This window comes from Ranitomeya variabilis, chromosome 5 (genome assembly GCF_051348905.1).
Source record: "Ranitomeya variabilis isolate aRanVar5 chromosome 5, aRanVar5.hap1, whole genome shotgun sequence".
Lineage (NCBI taxonomy): Eukaryota > Metazoa > Chordata > Amphibia > Anura > Dendrobatidae > Ranitomeya > Ranitomeya variabilis.
This window is the reverse complement of record NC_135236.1, coordinates 497,368,520-497,389,804: the sequence shown is the minus strand read 5'-3', so window position 1 is coordinate 497,389,804 and position 21,285 is coordinate 497,368,520. Positions and strand designations below refer to the sequence as shown.

At 41.5% G+C, this 21,285-nt stretch overlaps 1 protein-coding gene across 1 annotated transcript in view; it reads right to left on the bottom strand.

Moving 5' to 3' along the window:
• The window catches only part of TXNRD1 (thioredoxin reductase 1), a 124,064-nt gene that overhangs the window by 55,288 nt on the left and 47,491 nt on the right, over positions 1-21,285 (bottom strand). The window lies entirely within an intron of this gene.

Sequence of the window (21,285 nt, the reverse complement as noted above, 5' to 3'; positions counted from 1 at the left end):
TTTACTGAGCATATATTTCAGTAGGCCAACATTTCGGATCAAAATCATTTTTCAAGCTGGTGCTATAAAGTATTCTAATTTACTGAGATAATGACTTGGTTTTCAGTGGCTGTAAGCCATAATCATCAACATTAACAAAAATAAATACTTGAAATAGATCACTCTGTTTGTAATGACTCTATATAATATATCAGTTTCACTTTTTATACTGAAGAACTGAAATAAATTAACTTTTTGATGATATTCTAATTTTGTGAGATGCGTCTGTATCTTTAGTCACCTTGTAGAAGCACCTGTACATCGTGATTATAAAGAGCAATAAATAACACACACTGTGTGAGACAGCATGCCTATAAATATGTATGTTCTCTTTTAAAGAGTTTGACTGGAATTGTTATTTTTACTCATTTTTTACCCAATAACTTTTAAGAATAACAAAGTTTTAAAATGACATCTATTATAAAACAGGAAAGATAAATAACTTGTTACCGACCGTGTTAGCCAGTAGATAGAAAAATATTTAGAATTGAGAGTCCTCAGTGGTTGGCCGAGGACTCTCAATTCTAAATATTTTTCTATCTATTATAAAAAAAATTCAATTTCTTTCCTATTCAACATAGTACGCCTGCATCTGAGCAAATTAAACATTGACAAATACCCCTGTACACTTGACATCAGTGAGGGCATTATAAGAGATGACCTGCGGAGATATACTGCAAAGAATAATGTAATAACTGACAACCAGCACGGATTCATGAAGATTAAGTCGTGTCTAACTAACGTGTTGGGTTTCTGTGAGGAGGTGAGTGTAAATCTGGATGTAGGTAATGCGGCTGATGTGATTTATTTGGACTTTGCAAAAGCACTTGATACTGTTCCACATAACAGCCTTATACTGAAGCTACAGAAGCAAGGACTGGGGGAAACTACAGCTCTGGCAAAAGACCACTGCAAAATGTTCAGTTTGTCTGATTTTTCTCTTTATAGGTATATTTTTGAGTAAAATGTAAATTGTTCTTTTATTCTATAAACTTCTGACAACATGTCTCCGAATTTCCAAGCAAAAAATTTTGTATTTTTTTTTTCTGCAAAGGAAAATGGGCAAAATAAAAAAAACAAAACAGTGCTTTCAGACCTCAAATAATGCATAGAAAACAAGTTCATAATCATTTAGAAACAACAATGCTAATGTTTTAACTCGGGAAGAGTTCAGAAATCAATATTTTGTGGAATAACCATGATTTTTAATCACAGCTTTCATGCGTCTTGGCATGCTTTCCACCAGTCTTTCACACTGCACCTGGTGCACAAATGTAAGCAGTTCTTAGTTTGATGGCCTGTGACTATCCATCATCCTCTTGATTACATTCCAGAGGTTGTCAATGGGGTTCAGGTCTGGAGATTGGGCTGCCCATGACAGGGTTTTGATGTGGTGGTCTCTTAATTTTTGCCAGAGCTGTATATGCAGATGGATAAGGAGTTGGCTAAATGACAGGAAACAAAGAGTTGTCATAAATGGTATGTTCTCTAAATCTGATATAGTCAGCAGTGGGGTACTACAGGGATCTGTGCTAGGACCCTTTCTTTATAACGTCTTTATTAATGACCTTGTGGATGGGATTGAGAGTAAAGTGTCAGTCTTTACCAATGACACCAAACTCTGTAGAATATTAAAATCTGACCTTGACACTACAATATTGCAAAACGATCTGGATAAGATGTCTGAATGGGCAAACACTTGGCAAATAAGATTTAATGTAGATAATGTAGAGTAATGCACCAGGGACAGAGTAATTCCATTGCTGCATATATATTAACTTTGGAGTATACTTGGGACTACAGAACAGGAGATGGACTTGGGTATTCTGGTTGCAAGTAAGATCGGCAGCAGTACTCAATGTCAAGCAGCAGCTGCAAAAGCAAACAAGATTTTAGGGTATATAAAAAGAGACATAAAATCCTGCTATCCCAATCCATTGTTACCCCTTTATAAATCACTTGTGAGGCCACATCTAGAATATGGGATCCAGTTTTGAGCTCCACATTTAAAAAAGGATATTCAAAAATTAGTCAGTTCAAAGGTGGGCAACTAGATTATTACAAGGGATGGAAGGCCTCTCATTTGAGGAGAGGTTGAAAATGTTGGGCTTGTTTAGCTTAGAAAAAAGACACATCAAAGGAGATCTCATTTACATGTGTAAAATATATGTGTGATCGGTACAAAGAACTGGCGCATGACTTCCTTCCAAGGACCATAATAAGGACCAGGGACACCCATTACTGGTGGAAGAGAGGCGATTCTGACAGCTAAATAGCAAAGAGCTCTTTACAGTTAGAACAGTCAGAATGTGGAATGCCAACCACAATAGGTAGTAATGGCAGACACCATAACATCTTTTAAAAAAGGGCTGGATGATTTCCTCAGTACACATAACATTGTGGATTATAGTTAATTTAGTGATAAATGTACAATTGGTGGAGTAAGGTATAAGTATGGACCTATGTCTTTTTTCAAGCTATGTAACTATGTAACATTGTGGTTTATCATAAAAACACAGAACCAGCAGTAGAATTGTAGCTTTACCTACAAATTAAAGTGTAAGCCATCAATCTGAAAAATGTAAGTGTCCACCTCTAGAACAACCCCTTCTCATACCTCATGTTTGGCCCCGATAATATAAAAACACCTATACTCACCAGACGTGCCGGCGCCGGTCGACTTGCTCTCCTGGGGCTCTTGTGTGGTTGTTATGACATGTGAGCACGGCATCAAATCACCGCCGGCGTCACTGTCTCCACCTTTGGACGCTTTAGTAATCAAGGGGAAATGAAAGAGCAGCCAACGCTTCCACTTCCTCTTGATTACGTATATGTCCGGACGAGGAGGCAGTGATGCCAGCGGTGACTGGTCACTAGGGTCAAGTTTCATAACAAACTCACGAGCATTGCTCTGTTGAAGTAAGGTGAAATGAAGCAAAACAGTCTCTGCCTGAGCTGGCAGATATCATTGGCGGGCAGAACAGGCAGGTAGATAGCAGAAACCTGGATGTAAGTACTTAGCCCCATGGGAAAAAATAACCAAAGTCTTGGAATACAAAACAAAACCAACATCAAAAATTGTACGGTGAGGGTTGGAAAAAGTTTAAAGGAGGACTACAGACTAAGTCTTCACAGCAGTTAGTCTTTGACTAAGCTTTATCCCCTCTACAGATCTGTAAGATCAGGTCCGCCGAAGGACGTTGTTTTGCCCACGGAGCTGTAAAGGATGGCTCCTTTTTTCCTATATTCAAATGTATCTGTGTCTTTCAGATGCGAATACATTTGAACACTGTGGCGCAAGGACTAGGACATAGAAAGCGCCTGTCAGCCCAAGCCCCAACATTCAGCAGCATGATGAGGTCAAGACGCTGCTGATGTCATCACTCTGCTGCTGACACTGGGGTCCCACAGGCAGAGGAGACATCGGGCACTGATGTGCATTCCATGGGAAGAGCCGAAGATAAAATGTCATGTTATTTTAGATGAGGGGCCAGGGGAAGGAAGGGTTGTGTTACTATGAGGGCACATAATGTGACAATTTGGAACACTATGGGGTAATTTTTGGACATTATAGCCAATTTGGAACATTAAGGAGGACAATATGGGACAATTTGGTACATTATGGGGCAATTTCTGGTTATTCGAGCCATTATGGGGAAATTTGGGACATTATGGGGGACATTATTGGGCAATTTGGAACATTATGGGGGAACTAGGGGAGATTGCGAAAGGGGCAAAGTATAACAAAGGACAGTGGGGTGGGAGGGATTTGGAAAGAGGTAGTTTGGAGGAGATATTGAAAAGGGGCGGTATGTGGGGGACATTATGGAGAGGGGTTCTGTGGGGAATATTATGTGGGGGGATATTATACAGATGGACAGAGTGGGGGATATTTTGGAGAAAGGCAGTGTGTTTGTGGAGGTGTTTTAAAGAGGGACAGTGTGTTTGACCATAAACTGCTAGTGGTTCTGGTGCTGCATTCATGTACTGATGTTGGTTCTGGCACTGCATTGATGTACTGACTGTGTTTCTGGTTCTGCACTCATGTACTGACAGTGGTTCTGAATTTGTACATATGGAGCAATCCGTAACGTGTTTCATGGCCATGTTAAAACTGAAAAAGTGTTAAAACCTAGAGATTTGAGATTGTATGGGGGATTTGGTGAGTTTTTGCTAAAAAAAAACAAAAAAAACCCTCAGTTTAAGTTAGCGTGCGTTCACACTGATTTTTATGGTGCAGAAACACTGCAAATCCTTCTCAAATACTCAAAAATTGGTTCTGGTGATGTATTAATGAACTGATGGTGGTTTTGGTGATGTATTCATGTAACTAACACTTAAAAAAGTGTGGCCCTTGGGATTGGTTCAGTATGGCATTGTGGCCCTTGGACCAAAAATGTTGTGCACCTCTGTATAAGAAGGATGTACTTTACACAAAAATAATTGAAAAAATGTCAACCACAACTGTGCATAATGTGACATTTCTTTAAACATGAAAGGAAGAACAGGGGAATGTTCTTGATGCGGGGTAAATTAGTGGTAATGCATTAGTAGGGAGAGTAAAAAATAGTACAAAATAATTATAATATTCCTGCAACCAAGAACCTGGACAAAGGTATATTACATGGACAGTCGGAAAAGAGGGGAGGAAAAGAACCCAACCTTGAAGTCCATATACATAGTATGGTGAATAAGTAAAGATTTTATTTGATTACATCAGGTGACAACAATTGAATACAAAGCAATGTGCAAAAAGAAATGACTGAAAGCTGTGCTAAAAAAACAGGGCCGCACACCCAGGTATACAAAGGATCGTACTCAATAGGGAGCAACAAAACAATGTACTTGGGTGACTAAATATATCAGTGCACTGAGAGCTATATAGATAGTAGAATTGGTAATAAATATGTCACGTATATAAATTGATGTGAAAACAATGTTGAGGTAGTGGAAGTTGCTTGTAAAGTGCTAGTGCGAAATAGTTGTAGTAAATGTAACTAATAACTACTATTTCAAGATACAGTGGGGAAAAAGTATTTAGTCAGCCAACAATTGTGCAAGTTCTCCCACTTAAAAAGATGAGAGAGGCATGTAATTGACATCATAGGTAGACCACAACTGAGAGTCAAAATGAGAAAACAAATCCAGAAAATCACCTTATCTGATTTGGCAAGATTTATTTAGCAAATTATGGTGGAAAATAAGTATTTGGTCATTAACAAAAGTTAATCACAATATTTTACAAGGTTTACAATATTTACAAGGTAAAACCAATGGTATCATTCAAAAGTACAACTTGTCCCACAAAAAAGTTAATCACAATATTTTGTTATATATCCTTTTTTGACAATGACAGAGGTCAAATGTTTTCTGTAAGTCTTCACAAGGTTGGCACACACTGTTGGTGGTATGCTGGCCCATTCCTCCATGCAGATCTCCTCTAGAGCAGTGATGTTTTGGGCCTGTCGCTGGGCAACATGGACTTTCAACTCTGCCAAAGGTTTTCTATGGGGTTGAGATCTGGAGACTGGCTAGGCCGCTCCAGGACCTTCATATACTTGTTATGAAGCCACTCCTTTGTTGCCCTGGCAGTATGCTTATTATCATGCTGAAAGACCCATCCACGTTTCATCTTCAATGCCCTTGTTGATGGAAGAATTCACGAAACATGTGTTGGGGTTGGGGTCACACATGCAACATTTAACCAGAGCTTCCAGCCATCTGGCCAAAAATGCGAGCACCGATGACCCCCGTCATATGATCGGGGGTCATCGGCACATCGGCATGACAACCAGAGGTCTCCTTGAGACCTCTATGGTTGTTGATGCCAGATTGCTGTGAGCGCCACCCTGTGGTCGTAAAAAAATAAATGTTTTTAAAAATCTGAAAAAAACAAAAAAAATATAAAAGTTCAAATCACCCCCCTTTCACCCCATTCAAAATAAAATAAAAAATGTATCAATAAAAAAAAGAATTAACCTGATCGTTAAACGGTGTAGCGAGAATAAAAATAAAAATGGCAGAATCACCTTTTTTTTGTCACAATAAAATGCAATAACGGAGATCGTATCTGCACCAAAGTGGTACAATTAAAAACATCAGCTCGGCACGCAAAAAATAAGCCCTCACTCAACTCCAGATCATAAAAATTGGAGACGTTACGGGTATCTGAAAATTGCGCGATTTTTTTTTTTTTTAGCAAAGTTTGGAAATTTTTTTACCACTTAGATAAAAAATAACCTAGAGATGTTTGGTATCTATGAACTCGTAATTACCTGGAGAATCATAATGGCAGGTCAGTTTTAGCATTTAGTGAACCTAGCAAAAAAGCCAAACAAAAACATGTGTGGGATAGCAGTTTGTTTGCACTTTCACCGCACTTGGAATTTTTTTCCCGTTTTCTAGTACCCAACAAGGTAAAACCAATGGTATCATTCAAAAGTACAACTTGTCCCACAAAAAATAAGCCATCACATGGCCATATTGACAGAAAAATAAAAAAGGTATGGCTCTGGGAAGGAGGGGAGCGAAAAACGAAAGCGCCAAACCGAAAAAAGCTCCGGGGGTTAAACATGTCACTTGGATTTCTTTTTTAGCAGCTGCAGTTTAACCTCTTAGCGGCATCTGACAGACTGCACAGGAAGTATATAGTAAATGCTTGTGCCTACTCCATACTCAGCAGTTGCTGGCTATTTTACACAGCTGTTCGCCTGCCACAAACAAGGCTTAGTAGAAGATCCCTAAAATGTCAATACTTTGCATTTAGTATTGCAGTGTATTGAATAAGCAACCACAAGTTCAAGTCCTTCAGTAGGACTAAAAAAATTAATGTAAATGAACTGTTTAAAAAAATGGAAAACATAAATATGTAAAAGTATGCAAAGATCAATAAAAGCTTATAATTACTATTTCAAACTGTTAGTCATCATGGGTGATATAGCAGCATATACTTATGCTCATTTGAATAGCATTGTTGGGTGTTGAGGTGCTCACAACTACAGTAATAAAATTAGTCTATGCCTCTCCAGTTCCTTACTTGAGTTACGAGCTCAGTAAAAGTACAGTAAAGTACAGTATATTTCACCCACCCCTCCACTTGCTGAACCACTAGCTATGTCTCTGCTTCCAACATACGGGGGCCCGGCTCTTACTTGCCAGAGGTCCCTTGACTGGTTGGCCAGGTAATGTTTAATTTCACCTCTTCTTCACCTTTTCTCCTCTACGGGTAGAAGGGCTTAATAAGGACTCTCACCTCCCTCTTTTACTTGCTAGACTAGGCGGGCAGCGTCACTTTTGGTAGTGTGGTTTTTGTCTACTTCCCCTGACGGGTATATATAAAGCGGTGTCTGAGGCATTTCGGCCTCTTTGAACGTTGAGTCATCGAACTGATATGCCCGCTTGGTGTAGGTAATTTATGAGGGATGGCAGACTCGCTCGAGGCCGCTATAAGGGAGCTTAGCAAGGAAGGGGCTGCCTGGCTTTCAGCAATTGTACCGGAGCTGGGCGTGGGCGAAGCTTTTCATCTCAAAGCCCCTGTCGGCCATCGGTCGCGTCGTAAGCCGTGCCCGCCGGAGAGTCTGAGCCCGCCTCATCTTCAGACTGCTTGTCCGTGTAACTCAGCAGTGGCACCTGGCCTGACATTGTTTCATGCTGAGGACGCGAAAACGTTGGCTGCTCCCCCGCCCCACGGTCATGTTGGCGGTAGTAAGGGCGGAAATTTTGTTCCGGCCCGAGAGGTATTGTGTCCCAGCAGGCTAAGCCCCTTTCACACCGCAAGATACCTCTAGCTGGGAGAAACAGTGGAGAAAACTTCTATTTTATCTTCCACTGTGACCGGTCATTGTCAATCAATGGGAGGTACTCACAGTGCCAGTTCATCTTCTGTAGAAGAGGCTGGGAGCAGTAAGGTAACATGACAGCAACCATTTTTTTTACCTCAGCCAGTTAGGGAACGCTTGCTGGTTTATTTGGGGGTTACAGGGAATGAACCGTTGCAAATTAACCCTCAGTTTGCCTCCATTCCTTCAAATTTGAACGTGAGTAGCCTGCAGCCTGCGGTAGGAATACAGGCTGGCAATAGTCAGCCATTAATAACCCCCCCTCTATATCATCTTTGTCCCACCTTCCCAACCCAATTCAAACAGGTACGGCACCACCTTCTTTGGCAGATGGCTCGAATACCTTTGTTCAAGCTGTTGGTGGTAGACCAACGGTGTTGGCTCCGGCTATTTATTAAGGGGTGGTGGCTGCTTCAGCATCCAGGGCAAACTATTCATTATCAGCACCCATGGAAATGACATCTGACAATCATGGTCGGAGGAATTGCAGGAGAAGGAGACAGAGCAGGCCCTCTTCATCTTCTTCTGGTAGAAGTTCTTCTAGATGTCATAGTCGCCATATCCATCGTAGAAGGAGGAGATCGATTTCTAGATGCAGTCGACGTTCTTAGACATCGCGTTGCCATTCTTCATCTTCCTCTGGGTCTCGTGGTCGTTGTCGTGGAAGGAATCTCCAATCTTCTAGAATGTCTCAGGAAGAACAGCGAGATCATAATGAAGAGGTTCCTGCTCAGTTCGGGATTCCGGCTGCTGAGGCGCAGGCTGGTGAGTTCAATTTTGTGGGAGCATGGGAGGGTTCGGGTAAAAATTTGGGGAAATTGGACAATCTCAGAAGCATATTGGGTGGAGATAAATTAGTTTTGAACCCAAAATTATTGTCTCAAGTAAAGGTTGCTACCCCCCTCCTCCAACTGTACGTTCTGATATTCATAGGGATGTTTTTTATTGTGGGGTTGCCCCGTTGGGTTCCCACTTAGATCAAGAGACATTGGAAAAAATTTGGTCCAATGATTACATTGATGTCTGGTCGCCACTGTCTCCTGAGCAAAGTTCAGTGGATCGGGAAAGGAGAACAGCCGATAGGCCATATGAACATCGTCCAAAAGTGGCAAAAACTATAAATAATTGGATTCAGGCCTTTTTTTGTTTTAGGCTGTGTTATGGGCAGAAAACACCAGGAGAGATGCTCTGAATTGTTCTTTTATATGGACACAATATACAATTCGTATAAAACTCATGGGGGCACTGCGTGGTGGAGGTATGATGAAGATTTTCAGGGGCGTTTAGCCATCAATCTGCACCTTGTTTGGGGAGTTAAGGCTACGGACTCTTGGTTGTGCCTTATGATGGCCCAAAGGAGCTTTCAGCCCTTTCATTCGGTGGCCCCTGGCCACCACTCAGGCTCGGGGCTAGTCCCGGTTCGTAGGCCCCCGGAAATTGTTGGCTTTTCAATGAAGGCCACTGCAAATATTACGGGTTATGTAAGTACAAACATGAGTGCTCAATATGCAGTGGTTCGCACTCAGTCACAAAATCCCCTCATGCCACCTCAAAGCCCACTCTCTCGAAGTCTAATCCCCAACTTGTGAGTAAGGACTCCAGTGAACATCACCGCGATGGAGCCGTGGCTAAATAAATATAAGAACAAAGTGGCGGCTGCTCAGTTACGAGTGGGGTTCACGTACGGTTTCTTTATACCTTTCAATTTTTGAAGTGACTCGTTTTTTTCTTACAATTTAAAATCAGCTAGGGAGTTTCCTTTAGTTGTGTCTAAAAAGATTGCAAAAGAAGTGGCTCTCGGTCACATGATGGGACCGTTTTTTTCACCCCCCTTCTTTAACCTAAGGGTATCCCCATTGGGTGTGGTTCCTAAAAAAGATCCGGGTGAGTTTAGATTAATACATCACCTTTCGCACCCAAAGGGTTCTTCAGTGAATGATGGTATTAGTTCAGAAGAGTCCTCAGTGGCTTATGCGCCTTTTGATCATGCGTTAAAACTCCTGCGTCAGGCTGGACCTGAAGCATTAATGGCTAAGTCAGACATTGTGTCGCCCTTTCGCCTTCTTCCTGTTCACCCGGACTGTTATCATCTTCTCGGTTGTTTCATAGAAGGGGATTATTATTATTATGACACCTGTCTCCCTATGGGGTGTTCAATTTCTTGTAAGTATTTTGATTTTTTTAATAGTTTGTTGGAATGAGTAGTCAAATTTGAGACAGGTTTCCATTGGATTACACGCTACTTGGATGGTTTTTTATTTGTTGGTCCAGCAGATTCAGACTTATGTGAGAAGGTGTGGCTTAGGACTTAATGAGGGTTTTTGGGGTCCCATTATCGGAAGAGAAGACAGTGGGCCCGTTGACCTGCCTTTCTTTTCTTGGTATCAAAATTGATTCCGTTAACATGGTGTTTCGTTTTCCGAATGATAAAATTGCTAAGCTACTTGAAAAAATTGATGGTTTTCTCTCCATTAAAAAAGTAACCCTGGTGCAAATGCAATCCCTTTTGGGTTTATTGGCATTTGCGTGTCGCGTGATGCCTATGGAAAGAATATTTTCCCGTTGTTTGGCCATGGCCACGCAAGGGGTGAGGCTTCCTCACCATAGGATTAGGCTTGGCCTTCCATTTCTTGAAGACCTGCGGGTGTGGAGGTGTTTTTTGTTGACCTACAATGGTTGTACTTGTTTCCAAAGTAAAGAGAAGTCGGGTCAGGATATTTCCCTTTTTGCGGATGCAGCAGGGTCAGTGGGTTTTGGCGTCATTTTTCGTGACCACTGGTGTGCTGAGCGGTGGCCTGATAATTGGGTTGTGAATGGATGGACGAAAAATCTTACCCTTCTAGAGTTAGTCCCTTTGGTGGTGGCGGTTGTTTTTTGGGGTGATCAGTTGCGTAATTCACGCATTTGTTTTTTGTCGAACAAAGAAAGCGTGGTTCAGGTGGTAAATCATTTGTCTTCTTCGTTTCCAGTTATAAAGCTTATACGGTTCCTGGTGTTAATATGTTTGCATTTAAATATCTGGTTCTGTTTTCGGCATGTTCCGGGTATCCAAAACGCTATGGCTGACTCCCTTTTGATTTTCAGAAGTTCCGGGAACTCGTTCCAGCTGCCAGTCAACGGGGACCTCCATGCCCTGGTTACATATGGCAGGTGCTGGGAACCCCCTAATGCCGTTGGTGCGAATGTCGGTGGCTCCTTCAACTTGGAATGCATACGGTAAGGCATTGCAGGAGTGGTGTGTGTTTGCGGGTAATCTTCCTGTAGATAATTCTAGCAGAGAGAGGTTGGAGGCAACAGAGTTTTATTTACAACATTTGCATACATGTGGTTCATCGGTAGCGGTTGCTAGGAATAGGTTGTCTGGGTTGTCTTTTCTTTTTAAATTAAGGGGATGGTAGGATGTTATGAAAAGTTTTGTTTTGCGGCAGGCCCTAAAGGGTTGGAAAAGCTCTTGGGAGCAACATTCTGTTAGACGACCAACTTCTTATTTTCTTTTGGCCCGAATTATTGCCAACACGAAGTTGGTGTGTACTTCCGATTTTGAATCGGTTTTGTTTTCAGCAGCTTTTGGAATCGCCTTTTTCGGGGCCTTGCGTGTTAGTGAACTGGCAGCTCCTTCAGCACATAAGCCCGGGGGTTTACAGTATAATGATGTTTCATTTTGCAATGGTGGCATCCGTATTCGTATTCGGTGTTCAAAAACGGACTCATTTGGTAATGGAGTATGGTTTCCTTTGTTTTCTATCGCTGGGCCGGTTTTTCCCATTAAATTGGTTTTGCAGTATTTGGCAATAAGACAAGATAGTCATTCTTTTTTCACGCATCTTTTCACGGGTCTTATGGATGAGGAAATTATGAGGATTGGTAGGTGGCGTTTGTCATGTTTCTCTCGTTACATCAGGCCTGATTTGTTAATGTCATAGTAGAATTAATATGCATTAAAATTTTCAGTTTTCTTTATCATTTTAGGTCTTTCCAGGCCGAGTGTTTGGATCCTGAGCCACTCTTATGTATTTTGGGCTGAGCAGAGAGCAGAGTTGCGGCCCGGAGGGAGATCGCTCAGTTTTGTTGTGCATTTCCTGTTTTGGTGACATATTGCTTGGAGATTTTGGTCTTCACGCTTTTATGTCTTCCTTGGTTTATCAGTATGTTTGCCTTTAACAATCTTCCAATGTTGTTTGTATTTGGTCCAGATTTTAGACACAGCTGTGAACAACCAACATCTTTTGCAACATTACGTGATGACTTACCTGCTTTTGAGAGTTTGATAATCCTCTCCTTTGTTTCAATTGACATCTCTGGTGTTGGAGCCATGATGCATGTCAGTCCACTTGGTGCAACAGCTCTCCAAGGTGTGATCACTTCTTTTTAGATGCAGACTAAGGAGCACATCTAATTTGATGCAGATGTTATTTTTGGGTATGAAAATTTACAGGGTGATTCCATAATTTTTTCCTCAGAATTGAGTGATTCCATAATTTTTCCCCTATGCTTGGTTAAAAAAAAATAACCATTACTGACTACCACATTTTTTGTTCTTGATTTCTTTTAGTGTTTCTTAAAGCCAGAAAGTTGCCATTTGAAATGACTTTTTTTCTACAAAATTAAACAACTGAATGAACATCCTCCAAGGCCGGTGATTCCATAATTTTTGCCAGGGGTTGTATTGTCCGCATACTCTTTTATTTCCTGCTGTGTTATAAACAGACCATGTTCCTGCACAGTCAGACACAGCCATTACACAGTACACAGCAGGGGCACATTTATAAGATTATCTCAGCACAGGAATATTTAAAAAAGACACACACAATTGTGAAATTTATTTTATTATTCCAAGATAAATTGCTAAAATGTACTTTGTTCGTGAGACAACCTGTCACAAGGAGGTGTTCTTCTAGAGCTGCAGCTCCTAGTCAGGTGGGCCACGGGAAGGAAAGGTTATGAGTAGTGTTGAGCATTCCGATACCGCAAGTATCGGGTATCAGCCGATACTTGCAGGTATCGGAATTCCGATACCGAGACCCGATACTTTTGTGGTATCGGGTATCGGTATCGAAACAACATTAATGTGTAAAATTAAGAATTAAAATAAAAAATATTGCTATACTCACCTCTCCGACGCAGCCTGGACCTCACCGAGGGAACCGGCAGCGTTCTTTGCTTAAAATGCGCGCTTTTACTTCCTTCCGTGACGTCACGGCTTGTGATTGGTCGCGTGCCGCCCATGTGGCCGCGACGCGACCAATCACAGCAAGCCGTGACGTAATTTTCAGGTCCTCAATGCCTAATTCTAGGCATTCAGGAATTTAAAATTACGTTCCGGCTTGTGATTGGTCGCGTCGCGGTCACATGGGCGACGCGACCAATCACAAGCCGTGACGTCACGGGAGGCAGGAGACGCGCGCATTTTTAAAATTACGTCACGGCTTGTGATTGGTTGCGTGCCGCCCATGTGACCGCGACGCGACCAATCACAGCAAGCCGTGACGTAATTTCAGGTCCTCAATGCAGAAATAGGCATCAGGACCTGAAATTACGTCACGGCTTGCTGTGATTGGTCGCGTCGCGGTCACATGGGCGGCACGCAACCAGTCACAAGCCGTGACGTAATTTTAAAAATGCGCGCGTCTCCTGCCTCCCGTGATGTCACGGCTTGTGATTGGTCGCGTCGCCCATGTGACCGCGACGCGACCAATCACAAGCCGGAACGTAATTTTAAATTCCTGAATGCCTAGAATTAGGCATTGAGGACCTGAAAATTACGTCACGTCTTGCTGTAATTGGTCGTGTCGCGGCCACATGGGCGGCACGCGACCAATCACAAGCCGTGACGTCACGGAAGGAAGTAAAAGCGCGCATTTTAAGCAAAGAACGCTGCCGGTTCCCTCGGTGAGGTCCAGGCTGCGTCGGAGAGGTGAGTATAGCAATATTTTTTATTTTAATTCTTTATTTTACACATTAATATGGATCCCAGGGCCTGAAGGAGAGTTTCCTCTCCTTCAGACCCTGGGAACCATCAGGATACCGTCCGATACTTGAGTCCCATTGACTTGTATTGGTATCGGGTATCGGTATCGGATTAGATCCGATACTTTGCCGGTATTGGCCGATACTTTCCGATACCGATACTTTCAAGTATCGGACGGTATCGCTCAACACTAGTTATGAGTTAAATCATTGCTGGTCTTTGCTTATTGTTTGTCTGTGGTCACATGCTGCAGGAGAACTAGTTCTCTATCCTATATATTGATAGATCGGACGATTCTTAACGCAGCCATGCCAGATATATGTATTTTTTATTTTGTTTTATTTTGAATGGGTGTGATTTAAACTTTTATACAGTGGGTACGGAAAGTATTCAGACCCCTTTAAATTTTTCACTCTTTGTTTCATTGTAGCCATTTGGTAAATTCAAAAAAGTTCATTTTTTTCTCATTAGTGTACACTCTGCACTCCATCTTGACTGAAAAAAAAAACAGAAATGTAGACATTTTTGCAAATTTAGTAAAAAAGGAAAACTAAAATATCACATGGTCATAAGTATTCAGACCCTTTTCTCAGACACTCATATTTAAGTCACATGCTGTCCATTTCCTTGTGATCCTCCTTGAGATGGTTCTACTCCTTCATTGGAGTCCAGCTGTGTTTAATTAAACTGATAGGACTTGATTTGGAAAGGCACACACCTGTCTATATAAGACCTCACAGCTCACAGTGCATGTCAGACCAAATGAGAATCATGAGGTCAAAGGAACTGGCCAAGGAGCTAAGAGACAGAATTGTGACAAGGCACAGGTATGGCCAAGGTTACAACAGAATTTCTGCAGTACTCAAGGTTCCTAAGAGCACAGTGGCCTCCATAATCCTTAAATGGAAGAAGTTTGGGACCACCAGAAGTCTTCCTAGACCTGGCTGCCCAGCCAAACTGAGCAATTGTGGGAGAAGAGCCTTGGTGAGAGAGGTAAAGAAGAACCCCAAGATCAATGTGGCTGAGCTACAGAGATGCAGTAGGGAGATGGGTGAAAGTTCCACGATGTCAACTGTCACTGCAGCCCTCCACCAGTCAGGCCTTTATGGCAGAGTGGCCCCACGGAAGCCTCTCCTCAGTGCAAGACATATGAAAGTCTGCATAGAGTTTGCTAAAAAGCACATGAAGGCCTCCCAGACTATGAGAAATAAGATTCACTGGTCTGGTAATCCAAAGATAGACCTTTGTGGTTATAATTCTAAGTGGTATGTGTGGAGAAAACCAGGCACTGCTCATCACCTGCCCAATACAATCCCAACAGGGAAACATGGTGGTGGCAGCATCATGCTATGGGGGTGTTTTTCAGCTGCAGGGCCAGGATGACCGGTTGTCATTGAAGGAAACATGAATAAGGCCAAGTACAGAGATATCCTGGATGAAAACCTCTTCCAGAGTGTTCTGGACCTCAGACTTGGCTGAAGGTTCACCTTCCAACAAGACAATGACCCTAAGCAAATAGCTAAAATAACAAAGGCGTGGCTTCAGAACAACTTTGTGACCATTCTTGACTGGCCCAGCCAGAGCCCTGACCTAAACCCAATTGAGCATCTCTGGAGAGACCTGAAAATGGCTGTCCACCAACGTTCACCATCCAACCTGATGGAACTGGAGAGGATCTGCAGGGAAGAATGGCAGAGGATCCCCAAATACAGGTGTGAAAAACTTGTTGCATCATTCCCAAGAAGACTTATGACTGTATTAGCTCAAAAGGGTGCTTCTACTCAATACTGAGCAAAGGATCTGAATACTTATGACCATGTGATATTTCAATTTTTCTTTAAGAAATTAATAAACTGTTTTTTTTTCAGTCAAGATGGGGTGCAGAGTGTACATTAATGAGAAAAAAATGAACTATTTTGAATTTACCAAATGGCTGCAATGAAACAAAGAGTGAAAAATTTAAAGGGGTCTGAATACTTTCCATACCCACTGTATATAAGTTTAAATCACCCCCAATTCGCCCCATTCAAAATAAAACAATTAAAACAAAATAAAAAAAACATATATCTGGTATCTGAATTCATCAGATCAGTAAACGGGGTAGGGAGAAAAAAGTCAAAACACTATAATTACTGTTTCTTGGTCACTGCAACATTGCATTGAAATTCAATAACGGGCGATCAAAAGATCATATCTACACAAAAATGGTATCAATAAAAATGTCAGCTCATTGTGCAAAAAAATAAGCCCTCACTTTGCCCCAGATCACAAGAAATGGAGACACTAGGGGTCACGGAAAATGACGCAATTTTTTTTTTAACAAACTTTGGATTTTTTGTTCACCATTTAAATATAAAAAAAGCTAGAATAGATCGATGATTGCATAAGAATCTGCATTCATCTGTACTCGCGCTGGTAGTAATCCCTAAAATATAGGACTAGAGTGTTTGCAATAGATCTGGGGCTACTGTGATGATCCACCAAACCCAGTAGAACCAACACTTAAAAGTCCAGCATCCAGTGTCAATGTAGATAGCCAGCACAATGAAGTCCGGAAAATATTTCAATAAAATTCTTACCCCTGTCAGAAATCCAAGGGGAGAGAAGTGTTGCTGTGAGAAGTAGTCCAATAGGTGTTGACTCGCTGCCCCGGCCGGTAGCAGCCTGTCGATCCTCTGTGGACCGCGTGCAGCAGCGTACCAACAAGCATGCGTCCCCCCTGGTGCGAGCGGTACGAACGGCGCCTTTGCAGGACCTGTGTGCCGAGGTGAGCAGCGTGACCGCGCACGTGACTGGAGACGAGACTGGAGACGAGGTACGGATGGCGATAGGGACCAGGTGAACAACGCGTTTCGGAGACGTCTGTCTCCTTCCTCAGGTATGGCCCCTACCACCAAGTATCAGTCCTTATATAACCGCCATCCGTAGGATTAATTACTGAAAGCCAAACAATTCTATCCCACAATTCAGTCCTTTGGGGATAATGGTATCACGTAAGAAGATCCATTTCGTTTCTGCTCTAGACATAGTCTTTATATAATTTCCTCCTCTCCAATGTGGGCATATTTTCTCGATTCCTGCTACCTCCATATGCTGTATCATTCCATTATGATGTTCAATGAAATGCTTTGAAAGTGGGTGACCCATGAACTTGTTCTTAATATTTCGTATGTGTTCATTAATTCTAACTCGCAGAGGTCTTTTAGTGCGCCCAACATATAGCTTTTTACAAGGGCATATTATAATATAAATGACCCCTGTGGAAGAGCACGTGATAAATTCTTTAATCAAAAGCTCAGTGTCACCGATCTTATGTTGTTTATGTGTTTGGACTCTTTTACACATATTACATTTCTGACATGGAAAAAAACCTTTTAAAATACTTTGGGAGAGAGTAGTTTGAGTAAGCCCCGATTTGTTCTGCACCGTGGGGGCAATAAAAGTACTCAGATTCTGGCTTTTTCTGTATACAAAATGGGGTACTTCAGTAATACTGTCCCCCAAAACCTTATCTTTTTTGAGTACATGCCAATGTCTTTTTACTATTCTCCGCAAAATATTTGAATTTGCATTGAATTGCGTGATTATTGGGATACAGTCCGAATTGTTCTTTGGTTTGGAAATAGGGTTAAAGAGCTCCTGGCGCGGTTTAGAGAGGGCTGCTCTTTTAGATTTACCCAACATGTCTTCATTATACCCCTTTTCTAGAAATTTGCTGGTTAAAATGTCTGCCTCTTCATCAGAGTCTTGAGGCCTGGAGCAGTTTCTGTGTAATCTCATAAATTGGCTTTTGGGAATATTCAACAGCCATTGTGGAAGATGGCAACTGCTTAGGGGAATAAAGCTGTTCGTGTCCGTAGGTTTATTAAAAGTACGCGTTTGGATGATGCCCCCTTCAATAAAAATATTAAGATCCAAAAAATGTATTTCATAGGTACTGGTATTAGCAGTAAATTTTAAAAATAATTCATTTTTATTTAAATCAATTAAAAACTGGTTAAGAGATTCCTGGCCACCAGACCAAATAAAAACCACGTCATCAATAAACCGTTGCCAGAGGACCAGGTATATTTTATTCTAAATATAAAAAAAAACCTAGACATAATTGGTATCTACGAATTCGTAATGACTTGGAGAATCATAATGGCAGGTCAGCTTTAGCATTTGGTGAACATTTTAAAAACAAAAAAAACAGCTGTGGAATTGCAGTTTTTTTTGCAATTTCACCACACTTGGAACTTTTTCCCGTTTTCCAATACATGATATGATAAAACCAATGGGGTAGTTCAAAAGTACAGCTCATCCCACAAAAAACAAGCCCTCACATGGCCATATTGACGGAAAAAAAAAGTTATGGCTCTGGGAACTTGAAGAGCAAAAGACAGAAACGCAAAGTGGCCCAGAGGTGAAGGGGATAATCACTTCTATTTATAGCTTCACTGTTGTCGCAAAAATACTTAAAGGGATACTGTCACGTCATTTCAAGCATCTAAACTGTACCCAGTGCGCTGTTAGTGATGCAATGTGCATCACTAACACTTTTTTAATTAAAAATGTTGCTGTAATCATTTGCAAAAAGTACGTTAATTAAACTACTTTGAAAACTAAGCATCTATAAACACTATTTAGCTTGAACGGGAACCTATATTACTTCCTAGAATAATTATTTTCATTGCTTATAATGCCTATATATTAAATAATGCCCTTTCGTGTCTGTATGTAGTGGCATCCAAAAGATACATACAGGTGCTTCTCACAAAATTAGAATATCATCAAAAAGTTAATTTATTTCAGTTCTTCAATACAAAAAGTAAATTTTGTATATTATATACAGTCAATACAAACAGAGTGATCTATTTCATGTGTTTATTTCTGTTAATGTTGATGATTATGGCTTACAGCCAATGAAAACCCAAAAGTCATTAATTCAGTAAATTAGAATACTTTATAGCATCAGCTTGAAAAATGATTTTAAAATCCGAAATGTTGGCCTACTGAAATATATGTTCAGTAAATGGACTCAATACTTGGTCGGGGCTCCTTTTGCATCAATTAGTTCATCAATGCAGCGTGGCATGGAGGCGATCAGCCTGTGGCACTGCTGAGGTGTTATGGAAGCCCAGGTTGCTTCAGCTCGTCTGCATTATTGGGTCTGGTGTCTCTCATCTTCCTCTTGACAAGATCAGGAAAGTTTGCTGGCCAATCACGCACAGTGATACTGTTGTTTTTAAACCAGGTATTGGTACTTTTGGCAGTGTGGACAGGTGCCAAGTTCTGCTGGAGAATTACATTTCCATCTCCAAAAAGCTTATCAGCAGAGGGAAGCATGAAGTGCTCTAAAATTTCCTGGTAGATGGCTACGCTGACTTTGGTCTTGATAAGACACAGTGGACGTACACCAGCAGATGTAAATTTCACACTAGACCTCAAGCAGCTTGGATTGTGTGCCTCACCATTCTTCCTTCAGACTCTGGGACTTTGATTTCCAAATGAAAAGCAAAATTTATTTTCATCTGAAAACAACACCTTGGACCACTGAGCAACAGTCCAGTTCTTTTTCTCCTTGCCCAGGTTAGACACTTCTGTCATTGTCTATTGGTCATGAGTGGCTTGACACATGGAATGAGACACTTGTAGCCCATGTCCTGGATATGTCTGTGTGTGGTGGCTCTTGAAGCAATGACTCCAGCAGCAGTCCACTCCTTGTGAATCTCTCCCAAATTTTTTAATGGCCTTTTCTTAATAATTCATTCATGGCTGCGGTTATCCCGACTGTTTGTGCACCTTTTTCTACCACACTTTTTCCTTCCACTCAACTTCCCATTAATATGCTTGGGTACAGCCCTCTGTGAACAGCCAGCTTCTTTAGCAATGACCTTTTGTGGCTTACCCTCTTTGTGGAGTTTGTCAATGACTGCCTTCTGGACATCTGTCAAGTCAGCAGTCTTCACCATGATTGCGGAGCCTACTGAAACAGACTAAGAGACCTTTTGAAACACTTAGGAAGCCTTTGCTGAAATAATGAAGTTTGGGTTTTCATTGGCTGTAAGCCATAATCACCAAAATTAACAGAAATAAACACTTGAAATAGATCACTCTGTTTGTAATGACTCTATATATGAGTTTCACTTTTTTTATTGAAGAACTGAAATAAAATAACTTTTTGATGATATTCTAATTTTGTGATAAGCACCTGTATGTTATGAAAGCAGGATTCAGACAGTTGTCTTAAAACTTGGGCCAGTAATGTCCGCAAATGGGTAACTTGACTGGCTCCATATGAAACTCTGTGTGCTCGTTCACATAGCAGACACATGTTGGAACAGCCTGCTATTTCCTATTACTGGAACAGTCTGCTATTTATTTGCACTAGTCTGGACTGGTCTGGAATACTACAGCCACAGTGTGAGCATGAACCTACTTCACTTATAACAACATACTGCACGTCCCAGCTCATTTCTTTAGTTTTGCTTTAATTTTTTGAACTTTGTGCATATCGTGGTGTGGTTCCCCCTTTTTGAGCTGGACATTTAGTCCATATAGCTTTCCATGGGCAGGTGTTTATATAGTCAGGGTTGGGTCCTGCTCTGCCCCAATCTATTTTGAGGCCTGATGGCAGGTAGATAGGTAAACAACAAGACTTAGGATCCATCATGATTGGGTACACTTTGTTATGGTGGGATGGCTTTTGGTTTTTTTTTAATTAAAACAGTGTCAACTAAGTCCCTTATGTCATTTATATGTAATATTTCTATTAACTTACTGCAGGGTATTTACTCATTTTGTTTTTATCCAAGGTTGTGTTTATTCATGGCCACAATGTGAATGTGCACCTACACATTGCACTTATACCAACATATGTTCACGTTCATTTCTTTGGTTTTGCTTTAGTTTTTGGACATTGTACATATAGGGGTGTGGTTCTCCCTTTTTGGGCTGAGCATCTTGTCTACATAGCTTTCCATGAGCACGTGTCTGAACAGTCGGATCTGATCCTGCTCTTCCCCAGCCTATTTTGAGGCCTGCTGTCAGGTAGATAGGTGAACTACAAAAATTTGGGTCCATCCTGATTGAGTACAGATTGTTGTGATGGGATGGCTTTTTTATGCTATTTTGATAAAAATAGTGTCAACTAATTAGCCCATATTATTCACTACTTACCAGTTATTTCATTACTTAGGCCGGGTTCACATTGCGTCAATGGCAATGCGCTGATGGCATCCGTTACATAACGGCACTACTGCTAGGTAACGGATGCGTTAGCGCACCCATTGACTGCCATTATGTAGCGCATTGCTAACGCATGTCATAATCTGCATGCGTTAGCGATGTGCCGTCATTCTGTGACGGACCCTCGGACGCGGGCTGCAGCGTTTCAGGGTCCGTCACCGATAGCGTAGGTGGAGCATCTGCGCTATCACGATCGCATAACGCGATCTT